This window comes from Calidris pugnax, unplaced genomic scaffold (assembly GCF_001431845.1).
Source record: "Calidris pugnax isolate Ruff unplaced genomic scaffold, ASM143184v1 scaffold81, whole genome shotgun sequence".
NCBI lineage: Eukaryota > Metazoa > Chordata > Aves > Charadriiformes > Scolopacidae > Calidris > Calidris pugnax.
Window position 1 is genome coordinate 7967043 of NW_015090880.1, and position 16543 is coordinate 7983585.

A 16543-nucleotide genomic window follows, 5' to 3' on the forward strand; every position below is an offset into this window, starting at 1 on the left:
TTTGTTTTAATTTCTTTCTGGGCTGACTTTTGCTTGGTTCATTTTCTTTCCATTTAACCCTTAGCTAACCTAAGGAGTGGTAATCAATGCTTGACAGCTGCCTGCCCTTAACTGTATGTTGGCATCTGATTGTAGGAGCAATATATTTGTTGTAATAGCTCGGAGAAGAAAGATGTGTGACATTTTGGGGTGGGGGTGTGTGTGTGTGCGCGTGATGAAAATTAGGCAACCAGTTCAATTCCCTGTTGCGAATCACGACGTGCGTTATCTGCTATCTCGTTGTGCCTGTGCAGAGCTATCAACAGCTGTGATATCACAGCTGTCAACTCACACAACCTTGCAACTTATGATTAACAGGATTTCCTCTTCGGTTATTAAAGTAATAACAAGAGACACTCTGTGGAAAGCAACAGAATCCACAGCAATTGAATGTAGTGTTTCTTTGAGATACATCTCAGTTTATTTTCTGGCAAAAGGCATTAAGCACCACACTTTTAATACCTGTAGTCAGCTGGAGCTTTACAAGCTGCATCAAACCAAACGTGAACTGGGTAAGCTCCCTTGGTTTCAAGGCAGACTTACACTGAGACTTTGGCTCTGGTTTAGCTATTTAGTGTTTTGTCTCTGGTGGGACCTGGAGTCAGCCAGGGCTCTGGAGTGGACGTGCTGGGACTTTCCTGTAAATTGAGTACACTGAGGACATCAAAGGGGCTTTGAATTATTAAACTGGCCTAGCGCTGGGTGTCTAGAACATACACTCAATAAAGACAACTTTTGAAAAGGACAAACTTAGAACTAATGAATAAATAAAAGGGTTCAAAAGACAATTTTTCCCCAGTCATATATATCCTCAGCGGGACAGACTGTGCCCTTGTGTTAGCCTTTGCCCACCACCTTCCCAGAAGCTCCAGCAAGCTCCACGCAACTCTCTCTGTGTCCCTGACACATTGTCCTTCCCACCGAGCACCAGCTCGTCACCACTTCCAAGGCTGCCCTGATCCTTCCTGCCACATCCCACCCCTTGTTCTGGTCCTGCTGTGCTGCCCTGGCTTGGCTGTGGCACCTCCTGGACCACTGGCACCCAGAACAGGCTGAGTGCCTGGCAAGCAACACTCACCTTCTCCTGAGTTGTCACCTGGGGTAAGACAGCTGTTATAAATCTTCTTTATAAGAGGGCAATGGATCTCATTATTAGCAGTGGGATTATTTCTGTGGGAATATTTCTGCCCTAAATTTGGCAGTTACCATTTAACTAGTCAGTAAATCAGAATTCCTTGAGTGCGCTGAACTCGCTTGTGGCAGTAGACGTTACCAAGAGCACCTCTGTCTTTAATTTTATAAAGAATATCAACCAGTGTAGAATAACAACTAAGAAAGTCAACCAATTCTTTTGCAGCCATTCTTTGGTTTAAACTCCAAAACAACCCCTTGCTGTTTAGCCAGGAACTTGATAACACGATGGAGGTCTGTGTCACGGCTGAGTGTTTGCGAGTCCCCAAACATGGTAAGTCCTTCATCTTGCCCAGGTGGGCTTCTATGATCTTTAGCAATTCCTTTTCTTCTATTTCCTATCTACACAATGAAATTACTGCTCTGCCTTGTCTAGCAAGATGCTGGGTGAGCTGGGCCAGAATATCTGTTGGAACCAGCTGGACCCACTGTAAATGATAAAGTAAAACTGAAATTTGACATTTTGGGGTCCAGCTCCAGCATGGCTGGCTGGCTGGCTGGCTGTCAGTGTGCCTGTGAGTGTTTGCCCGTGTGTCTAGCTATCTTGTCTTATAGCCAACAACTACACACGTACGTATGAAATTACATTTCAGTCCTGATTCACAGTAGTATTTAGTGCCTCATAAATCCTTCTGCAATTCTGGACATTTCATCTTTTTTGCTGGTATTTTGGGCTGACAAATAAACAGCAAAATCTTTCATTCTCTGGCTGTGGTAATCAACTAGCTATAAGAAGAGCTGGCAAAGTTATTTATATTTTTCAGAGAGAATCATTCTTTTCTCTCTTTCCATATGGGAGAAAAAATGCTCTGGTAATGTAGGAGCTTAGAATTTCCTTTGAAAGTGCCTCTAGTTGACTTACAAGACAAATGAATGCAGTTCACTTGTATTAAAAAAATGTTTTACAACCCTTCTATACAATGAAAATGGCATATGAGGTGTAAATATTCCGGAGTAAAAATTGCATCCATTAAAAATTGTGAAAGAAATAACTAAGGAAAATGATGTTGCAAGCGATTTCTCGCCTGTCCTGGGGCTTTGCAGTTCATCAGCCAGCCAGCTTAGTGGTCTGCTCCTGCTTTCCACTTCCAGCTTATTTCAGACCAGCGTGCCTTAGCGAACAGCTGTGCACTGCGGCTTCTTAGATTAACACTAATCTAAGTGTGGTGTTTCCATTGAAGCTGTACTTATTTAAGCACTAAGGTCAGACTTCTTCAATATCTGAGGTGGCACTTCAGGGACCTTGATGTCCCCATGCTAATGTCCTGGGGCAGGCTGGTGGGTCTTCTTGGCAATCAAGGGACTCATATCCAGATACTGTTCAGGAAATCTTTCTTCATTTTTATAAGGGAAAACTGACTGCAAATTTGGCTCCTTACATGTCAGGTATTCTGGACCTTTTGTACAAATATATTATTTTAAGAATTGCTTTTCCATTAAGAATGAAATGAATGCTTCCCATAAATGCTTCGGTTTTTTGTCTTTTTTCCCTTACCTTGAGAAATGCTCATCTTCATATGCTTGTTTACTCATAAGATGAAAAAGTACCTTTTCTTCCTAGTCATCGTGTATGAATCCACAATAAAAATGAGGCATATAAGCCATCAGAGACATAGCTACAGGCAAGAAGCAAAGTGGGCTTAGTGACCTTGATGTGCATGCCGTAGTTGTTATGGCAACAGGCAAGTGAAATCACTGTTGCTAAGGCTCAGAGAAATAAAGCAATCTCAGTCACTTAATGGTCATTATTCTCTAGTAACTTAATTTTGAGTTTGCTGCAAGCCAAACAGCAAAATGAGTCAGCAAACGATCCGAAATACTTAGCAGAAACATGAATGAGAGGGGTTTTCTTTTCCGTCCCCTTCCCCTGAGCCCCTCCAGTGATATTGTCAGGAGGAGCACAGAGGTTTTCAAGCAGTGGGTGAACTGGGGAGGCAGTTCCTGGTGGTTATTAGGAGCCACGTTGTGACACAGAGAGGAGCCCTGAGGCAGGAGCAGTGGGTGGTGTGTGTGGGCCCCCTGGAAGAGCAGGAGGAAGCAAGGCATGGAGACATCTACCTTTCTTGTCCAAGAATGGTAACTTGCAGCTTGTATTTATGAACAACACATTATAATACTATTCCCCACAACACTAGAAAGTTTAGGTCTTTACCTCCTCTCCTTGTATTGACTTAATTGCTTTCTGGAAAAGTAGGGAGATGCCATACTTTTATTCTTGCTTGCCCAGAGCTAAATTTGGCTAATACTCTCAGATGCGTGAGGACTGGACAGAAGCGTTGTGAGACTGGGTGAAAAAGAGTTAATTTTACTGGTGATTTTAACAGGTGAAAATAAAGACACCTTTAAGAAATTCTAGCAAGCTAAATGTTGAGAACCAATTTTTGCGGATGAATTTTGTAAACCTTAAACACATTTAGGGGTTTTAGCAGAATAGAATAGTGCAAATCTTCAAGACCAGAACAAGTGTACAAATACCAATGCCAGTTTTCATAGAAAATGGCAAAATAAAATATAAAAAGCTATGAAAAACCTTAATCCCAGTAACATTCATGGAAATTGAATGCACACAGTGGGAAACTGTAGTCAAATTGCATTTTGCTGTGAAAATGAATATCACCATATGTTTGGAATATCGCTGTTCCTGAATTCTTTCATAGACCAAAGCCAAAAAGAGAGTCTCCCTAAAATAAATACACAAACCCCTCTATTACAGACACGCCGCCAAATCCCTCAGAAATGTCACTGCAGGCTCTCGTGTCCTGTTCGGTACTTGTGAATTAGTGAAGATTTTTCCAAAGGCTAATTGCAAACCTCTTTTGATTCCCAGTTAATTTCCAACAAGGCCAGATGTGAATTTGCAGTTCAGGCCTCTATATTGTTCCAGAAAAAGCAGTGGCATTAGCAGCTGAAAGCAGTCATTATGTGTTTGTTCCCGCAGCAGACTGATTGCTCATCAAGCTGAGCAGAACCTGGTACAAGGCTGAGCTGGATCACAGCACTATACATATGTATTCCTTCTTGAAAATGGACACAATCAGGCCATTCATGTATCCTGCCAAGATGCCTCTTGGTTTCAGATGCCCTGGGTGATTGCAAGGAAGATTTGCCTCTGCGTCTGTATACGCTGGCATTTATCAGGATGGTCTCCATTGAAATCAGCAGTATTTTCCTGAAATGTAGATGGAACTGGAATCAATCCTGAGGATGAAAGCTGGTCTTATAGAGGATGTTAGGATTGGTGCCCTCAAATTCACATGGTTTTGAAAATGTGCCTGGCACATCTCTGTGATGCTGGGATGGAGATGAGTGCTAGGACCTGCCATTGTCCGTGGGCATTGCTGCTGGCTCAGCGGTACGGCTCCGAGCAGAGGGCTTTGGCTGCTTAGCTGAGTTTCATTAAGGTTGTCCTGCCATGGAAGAGATGTTTTTGCAGAGCTGCTTTTCTGGGGTAGCTCTGTCACAGCTGCATGTTTGGCATGAACCCACTTCTGCCTTGTCCCTGAGCGAGCTGGCCGGGGTGGAGGAAGGTGCTGCTTTCCTCTTGCCTCCCAAGGAGGATGCTCTGGGGCTGATCTACCTACTGACCCTGTGAGCCACGTGTTAGCATCCCCCCACAGCTGGGGACCAAGCAAGATGAGGAACCCAGTGGCCATGCAGCTCAAATCAGAGGAGGATGCATATGGAGTCAAGAGGATGTTTGAGAGATTCCACAGGTACTATTTGAGAAGCTACCATAATATAGAAAAATTAGGGCACCAGAATTACCGTTTTCTCTCAGAGTTTTAAGTCTTATTTGATGCCACACTCTGCAGAGCCTTTCTCTGGAGTGCTAAGAACTTTGCTAGAATCCAATGTAGGGACTTCAATCCCTCTCTGACTCCTCTGTATCACGCTGGTTTTGGAGTAATCCACTTAGTGACATACATTACTAAGGCTCCTTTTTTATCCAGTACTCTTTCATTCGCTTCTTTAAAACTCAGACCAACTGATTGTTGGCAGGGCCCCCAGCAACTACGTGTAATTAAAGTATTCATTAAAAAAAATTGATCATTAAATTAAATGGTTATTGAGAATGTTGTTGCTAAACAGCCACGCGGATGATTAAGCAAAGCTTTGCATGACTATCCAGAATAGCAAAAACAGTGGTGAAAAGTGCCATTCTCCTTGACATGACCTGCAGTATATTCCCTTTCACGCTGGAGTTTTCCGCTGTATCGTCAGAAGGTGAATAGCTGCGAGAGATCTGCCCCACCAGTGTGTTGCTGAGTGGTAAACAAGTTCACACGGTGATGTCTTGGTGTGACATACACACACGTTTTCATTGTCTGTAGAATTACGTATGGGAATACAAGAGTCTGAAATGGCACATGAAGGTGGCAGTTGTTAAAGGAAAACATTTTTTTTTCTTTTTGAGGGAATGGAAATGTATTTCAGCTGAACTCTTGACTTGCTGAATTTTTTGTTTTATTCTTTTCATCTTTGAAACAAATCCTTTTCCTTTTGCTTCCCTATGCATCCTTCAGCAAGATATCCCCAGCCAATGTGTCTGTCTGTAGCAGGGATTTTGTTTTCTTGATCAATGGCATCAGCAGTGCTGTGTTTGAAGTTTTATGGCATTCTCTGATTTAGGAGAGTTTTTTAATAATGTATTGTGCTTGAGACCTACCTCTGTGATTGAAATGTCACTTGGAGTCAATGTGGCCACTTCTTGGGAGAGCAGGAGCAAGAAAGTTCAAATTTGAATGAAGAGAGAAAGAAAGGAAGAATGAACGAACTGGTGATGTCCAGCTGCTTGGGAAAAGTTGGAGGTGTCTGTGATTAGCTGTTTGAACATTCACAGCCTCCTGTCACCTTTCTTACTGCATTGCCTTCTGCTGCAGTTAAAAGACACTAGAAATTTTTACCCTACTCTTCCAAACATGGTAATGTATAGAGGGTACAATTATCTTTGTACACGCTTATAGTAAGGGACAGCTATTGCTTGAAAAAACTTCCTCTAATTATAAAAGGAAACAAAACAAAAGGTAGCAGAAAAAGACCTATCTTCCTACTGTTAGATACTGTGGGTGTAAGAACATCACAGATCCAAGCTGTGAAGGGAAGCCTATGGAAGTGGTGGGAGTTTATCCACCATCTTCTGGATCTGTTTGGCTTTTGGAAGTCGTCTGGGTTTGTTTCTTGAGAAATACAGTCCGATTGCAATAATGCAGTTTCGCTTTGAATGTATTTGGGAAGCAACTTCTAAAGCTTCTGTGCTATAGCTGACGTGAGAATCTGGTTGGAAAAACAGTTTATGCTGTTAGTTTTGTTCTGCCTGTTTGTGCACTTTTAATCAACATCCTTGTTTAGTACCTCACTGCTTTTGTTGTTGGCGTTGTTTTTGCTGTGTAAGGTGCTAAAAAGGACAGCAGAGACAAACAGAGTTTTAATTTTAAAACTGGAATTGGTCTCAAAGCAGCGGAAGAATCCATATAAATCAAGCTGGTAGTGGTTTCTGATCATCAGTAACTGCCAACATTTTTCTCTGCAATCTCAATTAATAGCGTCCTGTAAAAGGTTCTCAGAGAAAGCTTGTGGCACTTGGGAGTAGTTCAACTGTCTTGCCTGCGCCGTTTGCCAGAAAGACTCTGGATTATTTTGTTTGTTTGCCAGGGTTTCTGATTACGGGCAGTGTGAAATACAAAAATGGCATAAAAGAGTTCTCCTAATTATTTGGTGCCTTTGATTAGAGAAAAATGATGCTTTTGTTGACGCCCACTTCCTAAAAGCAGCATTTTGGGAAAAAACGTTCAATTTATTGATTTAATGATAAGCATGCTCTAGCCCCTGGGCTTCACCTCTGCCTGCAGACATCTCCACTGGGGAGGGAGCTGTGGTCCATCCCTCTGCATCATTCAGTCTAAGGCTTGAAATAGTCACTAAGGATGGCAGTTTATACCAACCGCCATACGGCCTGGAGGTGAATTTGTCTCCTTCTGTTTGTAAATAAGTGTCGATTTTACAAGAGAGGTGATTGAAAGTGATGTATTCCTTTACATGCAAATTAAATTATAAAAGGCAATAATGGACAATGGAGAATATGGAGGTCCTGGGTTTCTGTAGGACCAGTGAAATTTGCACTATAAACAATTTCCTGAGGAATGCTTTTGATGGGAAGGTTTAAACAAAGAGGGAAGGGGAAATTACCTCCTGCTCCCTCAGGTGGGATGAAGATTAGACCACAAACCCTCTCTCCTCCTCACAAAACCTTTGGGCAAGATGTCCCTGAAAATGTCATGTGGAAGGAAGGGACAATTGGTTTCTCACTGCTGAAGGTGTGGTGCATTGGCCACGAGACCTCAATGGCACCTTACACTGTCCAAGGGCTCTGGGGGCTTCAAGAGGCTCAAACCACTGGAACATTGTAGTTACGATGTTAACCTAAACAACCTCAAAATTGCTGCCCTGTTTCTGTACCCTCCCCTTGGCAGAGCCCTTGTTAGCCTCAGAGCCCGGCTGCTTTGGAGAACTGTCCACGGAAAAATGTTTGCAGCGTTGGCAACCATATTAGCAGTGAGTAATCAATCAGCTCCACTTGCATAAACACAGAGAGAGCAATTGATTACTCAAAGCTCTGCTAACGATTGCAGTACCAACAGGCCCCAGGGCTTTAGGATTTTAAACAGGCTAAAAATTCATGGTTGCTGTTTGGATCTGATCACCTTTCATCCTAAGCAGAAAGTTAGAAATAAATGAGATTTTGGTACTAGGATGTTTATAAAAACAACCTTCTTTAATGCAATCCATAAGCTCTCCAGTGAAGAACTTTCCGAGTGCTAAAGGGACTTCCTGATGCTCTTTTCATGTACCTCTGCAGCCATTCTGCTGCCGCCTTCTGCATCTCTGCCAAACCTGGCCCCGAGTAAGTGCTACAAAGAGGGGAAAGAGCAGTTTTCATAGAACCATAGAATGGTAAGAGCTGGAAGGGACCTTAGAGATCATCAAGTTCCAACCCCCCTGCCCTGGGCAGGGACACTTCCCACCAGACCAGGTTGCTCAAATCCCCATCCAGCCTGGCCTTGAACGCTTCCAGGGATGGGGCATCCACAGCTTCTCTGGGCAACCTGTTCCAGTGCCTCACCACCCTCACAGCAAAGAATTTCTTTCTGGTATCCAATTTAAATCTCCCCTCTTCCAATTTAAACCCATTACCCCTTGTCCTGTCCCTACACTTCCTGACAAAGAGTCCCTCTCCAGCTCTCCTGTAGCTCCCTTCAGATATTGGAAGGCTGCTATAAGGTCTCCCCGGAGCCTTCTCCTCTCCAGGCTGAACAACCCCAGCTCTCTCAGCCTGTCCTCGTAGGAGAGGTGCTCCATCCCTCTGATCATCTTCGTGGCCCTCCGCTGGACCCGTTCCAACAGGTCCGTGTCCTTTCTATGTTGAGGACTCCAGAGCTGGACACAGTGCTCCAGGTGGGGTCTCATGAATGCAGAGTAGAGGAGCAGAGTCACCTCCCACAACCTGCTGGTCACACTTCTTTGGATGGACTCCAGGATGCAGTTGGCTTTCTGGGCTGCCAGCGCGCACTGCTGGCTCTCGTTGAGTTTTATGTTTGTGTAACTAGTGTCAGGTTTGACTGAGGAAGGAAACGCTAATGGCACTATGAAACCACAGCCTGTGCTCTCCAAGTTGTGCGTAGGGATTATCCCAGCTGCGCCAGGTTTACACAGAGCATGATTATGCTGGAAGTATTTTGCAAAATTCAAGGGAAATTTTCAGGGGGGAAGGAAAAACTCTGGAAGATTCTGCTTGAAGGCCTGAAAACTCATCTGCCCAGTTTCTTTCTTGCCTGGTTATCCCGTGGGATGGTGATGTTCTACTAAGTTTGAAGAAAAGCAGAAATGCTCAGTTCCTTTCAGTGAGAAGGAAGGCTGAACTCTTCGAGGGAAACAGATACATTAATACTGCTGTAATGAAGACAGAAAGTGAATTTGCTGGCAACTTTTCGAACAGTTTTAGTTAAGCCTGCTCTGTGTGGCAATAGCAAAATAGAGATAAAGCAGCTTTATAGGGCTGCATGTATCTTCCTGAACAAGAAGATTGCTCACCTTTTATGTGGTTTCCAATACCTAAAATGACACAACTGAATTGGAGACAAACTTCAAGTAAACCTCCCACCTTCCATTAAGTTTTGTTGTGAATCAAGTGCCTGCTCAAAGCAGATACATTTTTACTGCATGGTAGTCTGGATAGTGTGTTTAATCTCTTCCTCCTCCAAATGCAAAATGTTTCCCTCTGTAGCTTGGGTACCATCCTGCACCTCCTGCTGTGGATACCCCAGTGGGGCTGGGGCACCTTGGGACTGAGAGCAGTGAGACACCCCAGCGCATAACCCAGGCTCTGCATGACATCCTCTCCCTAATGCAGTCTCTCCCCTCCCCACAAATTCCTGGTTCATTCTCCCTCATGGCTGTTTTGACTTGTAGCCTCTTGTTAGCTGGCCTTATTTTTTCAGAATTAAATTTGCTTTCTTAAATTTGCTTTCACAGTGTGAACATGTTGCTGGTTGGTTACAGCTAAGCTGATACATCTTTGGCTAAATTAAAGTCAAAATACTTTTCAGTCTTGCTTCAATTAACATGGTGTGTTAGCACTGACATCCCAATGAATAAGCGCAGTCAGAGTTTAACTGATTTAATTTAAATGTCTTACAGCAAAGGAATTATCCAGGGTAGGTCTGGACCTTGTGTCACTTTGTCCAATGCTTTATTGGTTTTGAATGCAAAATTAACTTATCAAAGAGCTTGCCAGCATCCAGACACTTTAACATCTTTAGATCCTTTAATATTTTTGAAACATTTCATTACCAAAATGAACATATGAAGAGTATCACAGGTCCTGTGTCAAATGGGACTTCAGTTCTACATGCACAGGGAGTGGTTCTACCCTTCTTATCAAGGAGGGATAATGATTCATTCCTCCAAGATTACAATGCTACTCAGCCAGAGAAAAGGAGCAAAAACCAGATCAGAAGGGTAAAGTGAAAATAATAGCCTCTTCTGTATCTTGAAGTAACCCAGAGATTTAGGAAACCATTTTTGTTATGCTGTAAGTGTTTTATGGCTCTGGACTTTGCCATGCAAACGGTTTCTCTGTGTTAACACTGGGGCTTTCATGTAAATCATCCTCAGAGCAGACTGTAAATATACACAGGGATGGAGTAAGAGGATGCACTGGAGAAAAGTTCAGTTAAGCACTAAGTATGTGAAAAATGTGACTGAGGTGATCAGCAAAATGCTGGAGGGAGGGCTTAGGGGCTTAGGGCACATAGGGGTGGGGGCACAGGGACCACTGGTAACCTCCTCTTGGCACTGCTTAATGAGGTGTTTGGCTTTGTGTTGTGTTATGTGAGATTGGTACCTTGGTTTCTTGGGCTGCAAAGCAGTGGTTGTGGACGTGTGAGAGACGGCAGCAGACTAACTTTGGCTTCCATGTTGGTTTGAAACACTCCTCAACCTCTGCTATTTTGGAGAAGACCTCACTGATGAGGCAGATCTCAGAGGTTTCTGCACCTGACAGTCAATTTGCTTTTTCCTGCTGCATCACCTGTTTTGGTAGGACTTGCTTCCTCTCCCTGTGCAACTTGGGTCTCTCTTTAAGAGATGACCCTCTTAACCCATGCTTAAACCCTCTTTAACCCATGTTTCTGCTGGGTGTTAACTTGCAAGAGTTTGCTGTCCTGTTGTATAGCTGTGAAAAGGCACTGGGGTTTGCCTATGAGATAAATCAGTGAATATCAATAGTCAGCGTGTGTGATGGAGGACACACAGAAGCTGATCTTTCTGTCTTTAAAAAGCTACTAGCACCTTGTCCCAGCCAGCATTGAACAGTGAGGGAGAAGTTACATCACTGTGCTGGAAAAAGAAAACCCAGTGCAGGGTTACTGAAGGTAATGGGGTATTGATGTCTTTGTCAGGTTTCACAGCAGCCCCTTAACAGCACCCCCAGGGTTCATACATACATCTTCTAAATGAGCTTTTCTCCTTGGCGGCTCTTCCCCAAAGAAGGGTGAGGAGGAGTGTAATGTTCCATCAAGGAAGTACTCGTATGGTAAGAGTGAAGGTGGCTTCTTTTGGGACCAGCCTCTAGTGCAGTCCTGGAAGAAGAAAAGAGTAGCTATGATTTCATCCAGGAATCTCCCTGGATTTGGGGGAAGAAGAGATTCCCAATGTTGCATGTGAGCTCTTACCACCTGAACCAGCTTGCCCTAAGGCAGCATTAAAAAGCAAGGTGGGCACTGCTTTCAACAGTCAATTTATCCCCTAATGATGGAGTGTATTGCTGGTGAAGTCCAAAAATCTGACAATTACAGTCATTCTTTAATTGTAACTTGAGTTGTGTACTCGAAAGGTTATTCTGGTGTTTTATGTCTGGCTACTTTATCTTTTAATTAAATGCCCATCAAACCTCTTTGATCTGAGGAACAAGAGCTCATAAGATGCAGAGTCACTGCTCTGCCCAGGTAATTCTCAGTAATCCAGATTGTCTCATCCTGCAGCGTGGAGTTAATTTGAATTGAGGCTGCGGGTTGCTGTTGGGTTTCTGTCTCTGCTGAACTTGTTGATTTGCATTCCGAGGGGATCTTCCAGGAGATAATGGGATTTGTGAGGAAAGTTGATTTTACCTTGTTAGCCAGTGAGGGAATAACGTCATCCTCTGAACAAGAGGCAATGCAGGATGGTAATTACTCAGCCAGGTGGAAGATAGCAGGGACCGGAGGAGGCACAGCTGCTTAGCCTGACCAGTCTTGGATTGTTCCCTATTATAGAAATGCCATCACGAGTTTCTTTAAGTAATTCCCTGAGGCTAAGAAATGAGAGAAAATAAACCCCCAGTCCTAGGCTGCAAAAATCGTGAGCACAATCGCAGGGTATCTTTAAAAGCTTTGATTTCATGAGATAAAATTCGGATAGATTTGGTTTTCTTTTGAGTGTATTTTCTTAGGATTTTAGACTCCGAGATCCAAATTTAAAGCTTCCCTTCTGGCACCTGAAGAAGCAGGAATTTTATTGTTTCTTCAAGTTAAGGGTTTTTCTTGTAATCACCTGAACTGAAAAGCCCAATAACCCCAAATAACACAAGGTTCATAGTAGAATGTTTGCAAGAACCTCTCACTCTGAGGTACCCTGTATCTGTTCAGTGGCATCCTTCCTGCTCCGGACACCACTGCTCACTGCAGTGGTCCCTTGTCTGGAGGCTCTGGGCCTGTGTTAATTCAATTTGCAAAGTCCTTGCTTTGAGCTTCCCTCCCCTTTCTTCATTGCTATTTAATTGCTTGTTGTATGATGCTGAGTGGGATGTTGCTGGGAAGCCCATGTACCCTGGAGGAGCCCCTGGTGTTCAAGAAAAGAGGCAGGAAGGGGGAGAAGAATAACCAGAGCACATGGAGTACAAAGAGCAGAAAAAGAGAGAAGCCACTTGGCAGGGTCCTGGCAGGGGGCAGCAGGGCTGAGGAGCTCCCAGCAGCCATGGTTTCTGCCCAGTCCTTCCCCTCCTTCCTCCTTCTCTTGGCCAGATGTTTCCAACCCCAGGACTATGCTGCTTACCCCCACCTCCTGGACTGTGGGATATCCTTGACTGTGCTTCTAGCAGTTCCCAGGACTGTCCTTTCCTCTCCACCCTTCATATCTTCATAGCTTGAGAACCACTTCATAAAAATGTATATGAGACAGCAGAGCCCAAAACAAGCTTAGGCAGTGACTATTTATATGCATAAATATGTGAGCCTGTGTGCCAAGCTGCTCTATAGAAACATGTTTATTTTTAAAAAGGAGCTATCTTATTTACTCCTTCCTTGGGATAACTCCTCTTTCTGTCAGAGCTCTGCACCTCCTGCCCTGGGGGGCCAGCTCTATCCCAGAGGAGTCCCACCAAGGGCCGTTCAACAAGAGCACTTGAGTAGCTACCAAACTTCAGTGCATGTCATCCAATCTATATCACAGGTTCATTTATGGTGATGCTTCACGCCTCCTCTGCTTGCTGACCCAGAAGGTCTACAGAGAGACACAGAAGAAGGCTGGTTTAGTAAATAGCTGATCTGTTTCTAAAGTTGTCCTGTCGACTCTAACCATACAGCGTGTGTTGGTGATAACTACCATGGTTGACTTCTGCTGCAGCATTGTACACTTTTTTTGGGTGCTGTTTGTAACATTCCCTTAGCATATTTGGTTTAAAGAACGAGGCATTTAAGAAACATATTTAAGAATGTGTTTCTCCTCTCAGTGAATAGGGGAGGACAACATTGGTCACTTACATGGAGAAGTGATTGACATTATTCACATAAGTATTTGCAAAGCATACTGTGCATCACAGTAAGTAATACCTTAAATGGAAGTTAAAATACTTCATTACCCTGGTTAATCTTGCAGTTAAATCATTCATATGGGATACTATCACCAGAGATCAGCTCTTTCCTTTGATCTTGAAAGCCAGAGTCTGAGTTCACTACTGTCTTGTAAGGACACAATGAAGGTGCTAAAACATTATTTTTGTATAGTTCAGAGGTATTTCAAACTCGACTCACTCCAAAGATAATTATTCTTATTTCTCCATTAACAGGAACTTTATGCCCTTTTGTGCATGAAAGCAAACCAGAGGGTAACTCTCAGATGAGATCTTAAATGGCTTTGACCATACAAAAAGTTCTTGTGTATATTTTGTAGAAAATAGCTTTTTGATTAGGCATCAAAAAGCCTCATTGGTTTCTGGTTTTAGACTTTGATTAGACACTAGTGGTAAACATTTTGTTTTAGTCGCCACTTCTAGCAAAAACATACTAATACCCCTCCCAATGGGAAGTGGGAATAAAAGCAAAAGTTCTTCTAAAGTCTTAAAACTTGTAGCTAGTCTAGAAAAACAACTTAATTGATGTTCTCCCTGACCTTTCTCATCTTTTTATTTCAGAGCAGGGAAACTGAGCCTTGAAGAGCTTTATGGCAGCAGGGTGTAAGCGTTCTTTGTACTGTAGCTTTTCATTGTGAACTCAAATATTAAGAACTATTTGTAATTGCTTCTGGTACTAAATGTTAGAATGACTATAATCACTTAACTTTGTCCCTTAAACATAAACTTTTAAAGTATTCTCTACCAAACTCCATGTACAGAGTTTGACCTGTCAATTAGCAGCCTCGATGCAGCCACACGAAAAGTGTCCAGCGTAAACAAAATCAATTCTGTTGATTTCTAAGGGAAAGTTCACTTGAGGAATAGCTCACAAAGTCCTAAAAAAGCATGTCCCTGCCCATGACAGGGGAGTTGGAACCAGATGATCTTTAAGGTCCTGTCCGACTCTAACCCTTCTATGATTTTATGATTTCAGGACTAAACATTTCTATGGTCAGGGCTCTTTTTTCAACAGCTCAGTGTATGATGTTATTGTGATTTGAACTGAACCCTATCAAGACTAATGGGTTTAACCACCACCTTTCACACAATAGCTGTAAGAGACAGGGACCACCTGCTCCCTCCCTACACCTTTCTCTGCTCCCCACACCCACTCCAAAAAAAAAGCCAAATAAATCAGTCTTGTTTTGGATTTTGAAATCCCAGTGCTTGGGTGGACGTTCTTTTTGCAGAAGATTTGCAGTGGATTTGCAGAAGAGACAAAGAGGCACCGAACCTGGAAATAGTGTGTGTTGAGGGGAGATAGAGCTTATAAAGGGCTTTGGAGCCATGAGGAGGGGGTAATTTTTAGTGGTTTGATCCTTGTTTTTTTTCTAAGTAAACTAGGTTGTCACTGCAACAGAGCTACCTGACCCATCAGCTTCCCTTTAAATGAGATAACTTCCAGTGGTCTGAATTTTGACTAATTATTCAGGTTCAGCTCTACAAGTGGTATCAGTGGCTTCTGTTTCCATATCAGCCCATCATGCTGCCTGCTCAATCACCGAGGCCTCTGATCCTGTGGAAAGACATTAAAAACCAAGGAAGACAGCAAATGTCATCACATGTTTCTCCACGCAGGCGGGGTAATACCAGAGCCGACGGCTGATGCACACAAGGGAGGGCTCTGTGTGGTAAACACACCTGCAAACGGATGCACTGGAGACAAGGAGAGCCCAGGACAGGCTCTGGGAGAAAAGACCCATCTCCTGCGGAGTCCTCTGTGGGTCACTCCCCTCTTCTCTTGGTTGAATCAATTTGGTATTTGGAGCTGGTAACCACACTTGGCTTTATAGATTACGCTTTATAACAGGACTGCTTTTTGGCATGAGTGTTACAACTATAATTCACTGTATTGGTTTCCTCAAATTCTTCCTTTCATAAATGCTATGTCCACTAGCACAATTGAATGAGGTGTCCAGGGTAGGAGAAACAAAGCCCCTTTGAAGACACCTGCCTTTATCCACAGGTGGCAGAAGGAACCTTTTAATAATTTATTTAGACCTTCCATATCTGACTTTGAGATGGCCAAAGGAAGGTGAGATGGGTATCAACCAGCCAATAAAACTGTTACACGGCTCCCAGTCTGTCCTCCATCCTCATTTCTGGCACAGATACAGCTGTAAAGGAGTTCTTTATGTCAGGAACCTGTCCCCAGGAACAGGCATAGGAATTCTTTAATGCATGATCAACAGAGCCCTATCTAAGGGACAGCTTACCCAGGATGGAGGTTTCTTTGCAGACTTAACTAGTAAAGGGTGGCTGGTCATCTTAAAAGGTTGACTTGTCATTGCATACCATGAACACCTTATTTTATTAAGGAAAATCTGTCAGTTGTAGATACTACTGATTTATAAATGAGTTTACCTCAGGGGAGGATGGATCTTACATTTCTTTTTGGAAGCATCTTGATAAATGTCACATAATTCAAAAGGTCATAAATCCCCAAACTCAGACCCTCCCTGAAAGGCCTGAGTGGAAAGGGAAGCTCCCAACCTCAGTTCCTTGGGAGCCTGCTGGGTTCTCCATGAGCTTTGCTATGAAAAATAAGAAAATAACATAATACCACTCAGGCCCCAGAAGGTAAGGATGGGATCACTTCTCCTCCCCTGTTATTCCCGGGCGGGGAGCATGTTTTGTCAAATATGCAGTTGCCTAAAAATATGGGGATCCCTGTTGGCCTGGGGTGCAATATTTCCCTTGCATTGCCACAGCAGCCTGGCTAGAGAGCATCCAGCCATACAAACTGTGGCAGTTTATTCACCTTGTTCCTCATCATCACAGAAAGTGACTCTTCACTAGTCGGCATTAGGTGAGGATTTCATCATTGATGATGTCTCTCTTTGATTTTTAGAAAACAGCTAGGCTGCCTTCCCACCCTCCCCCCCACCT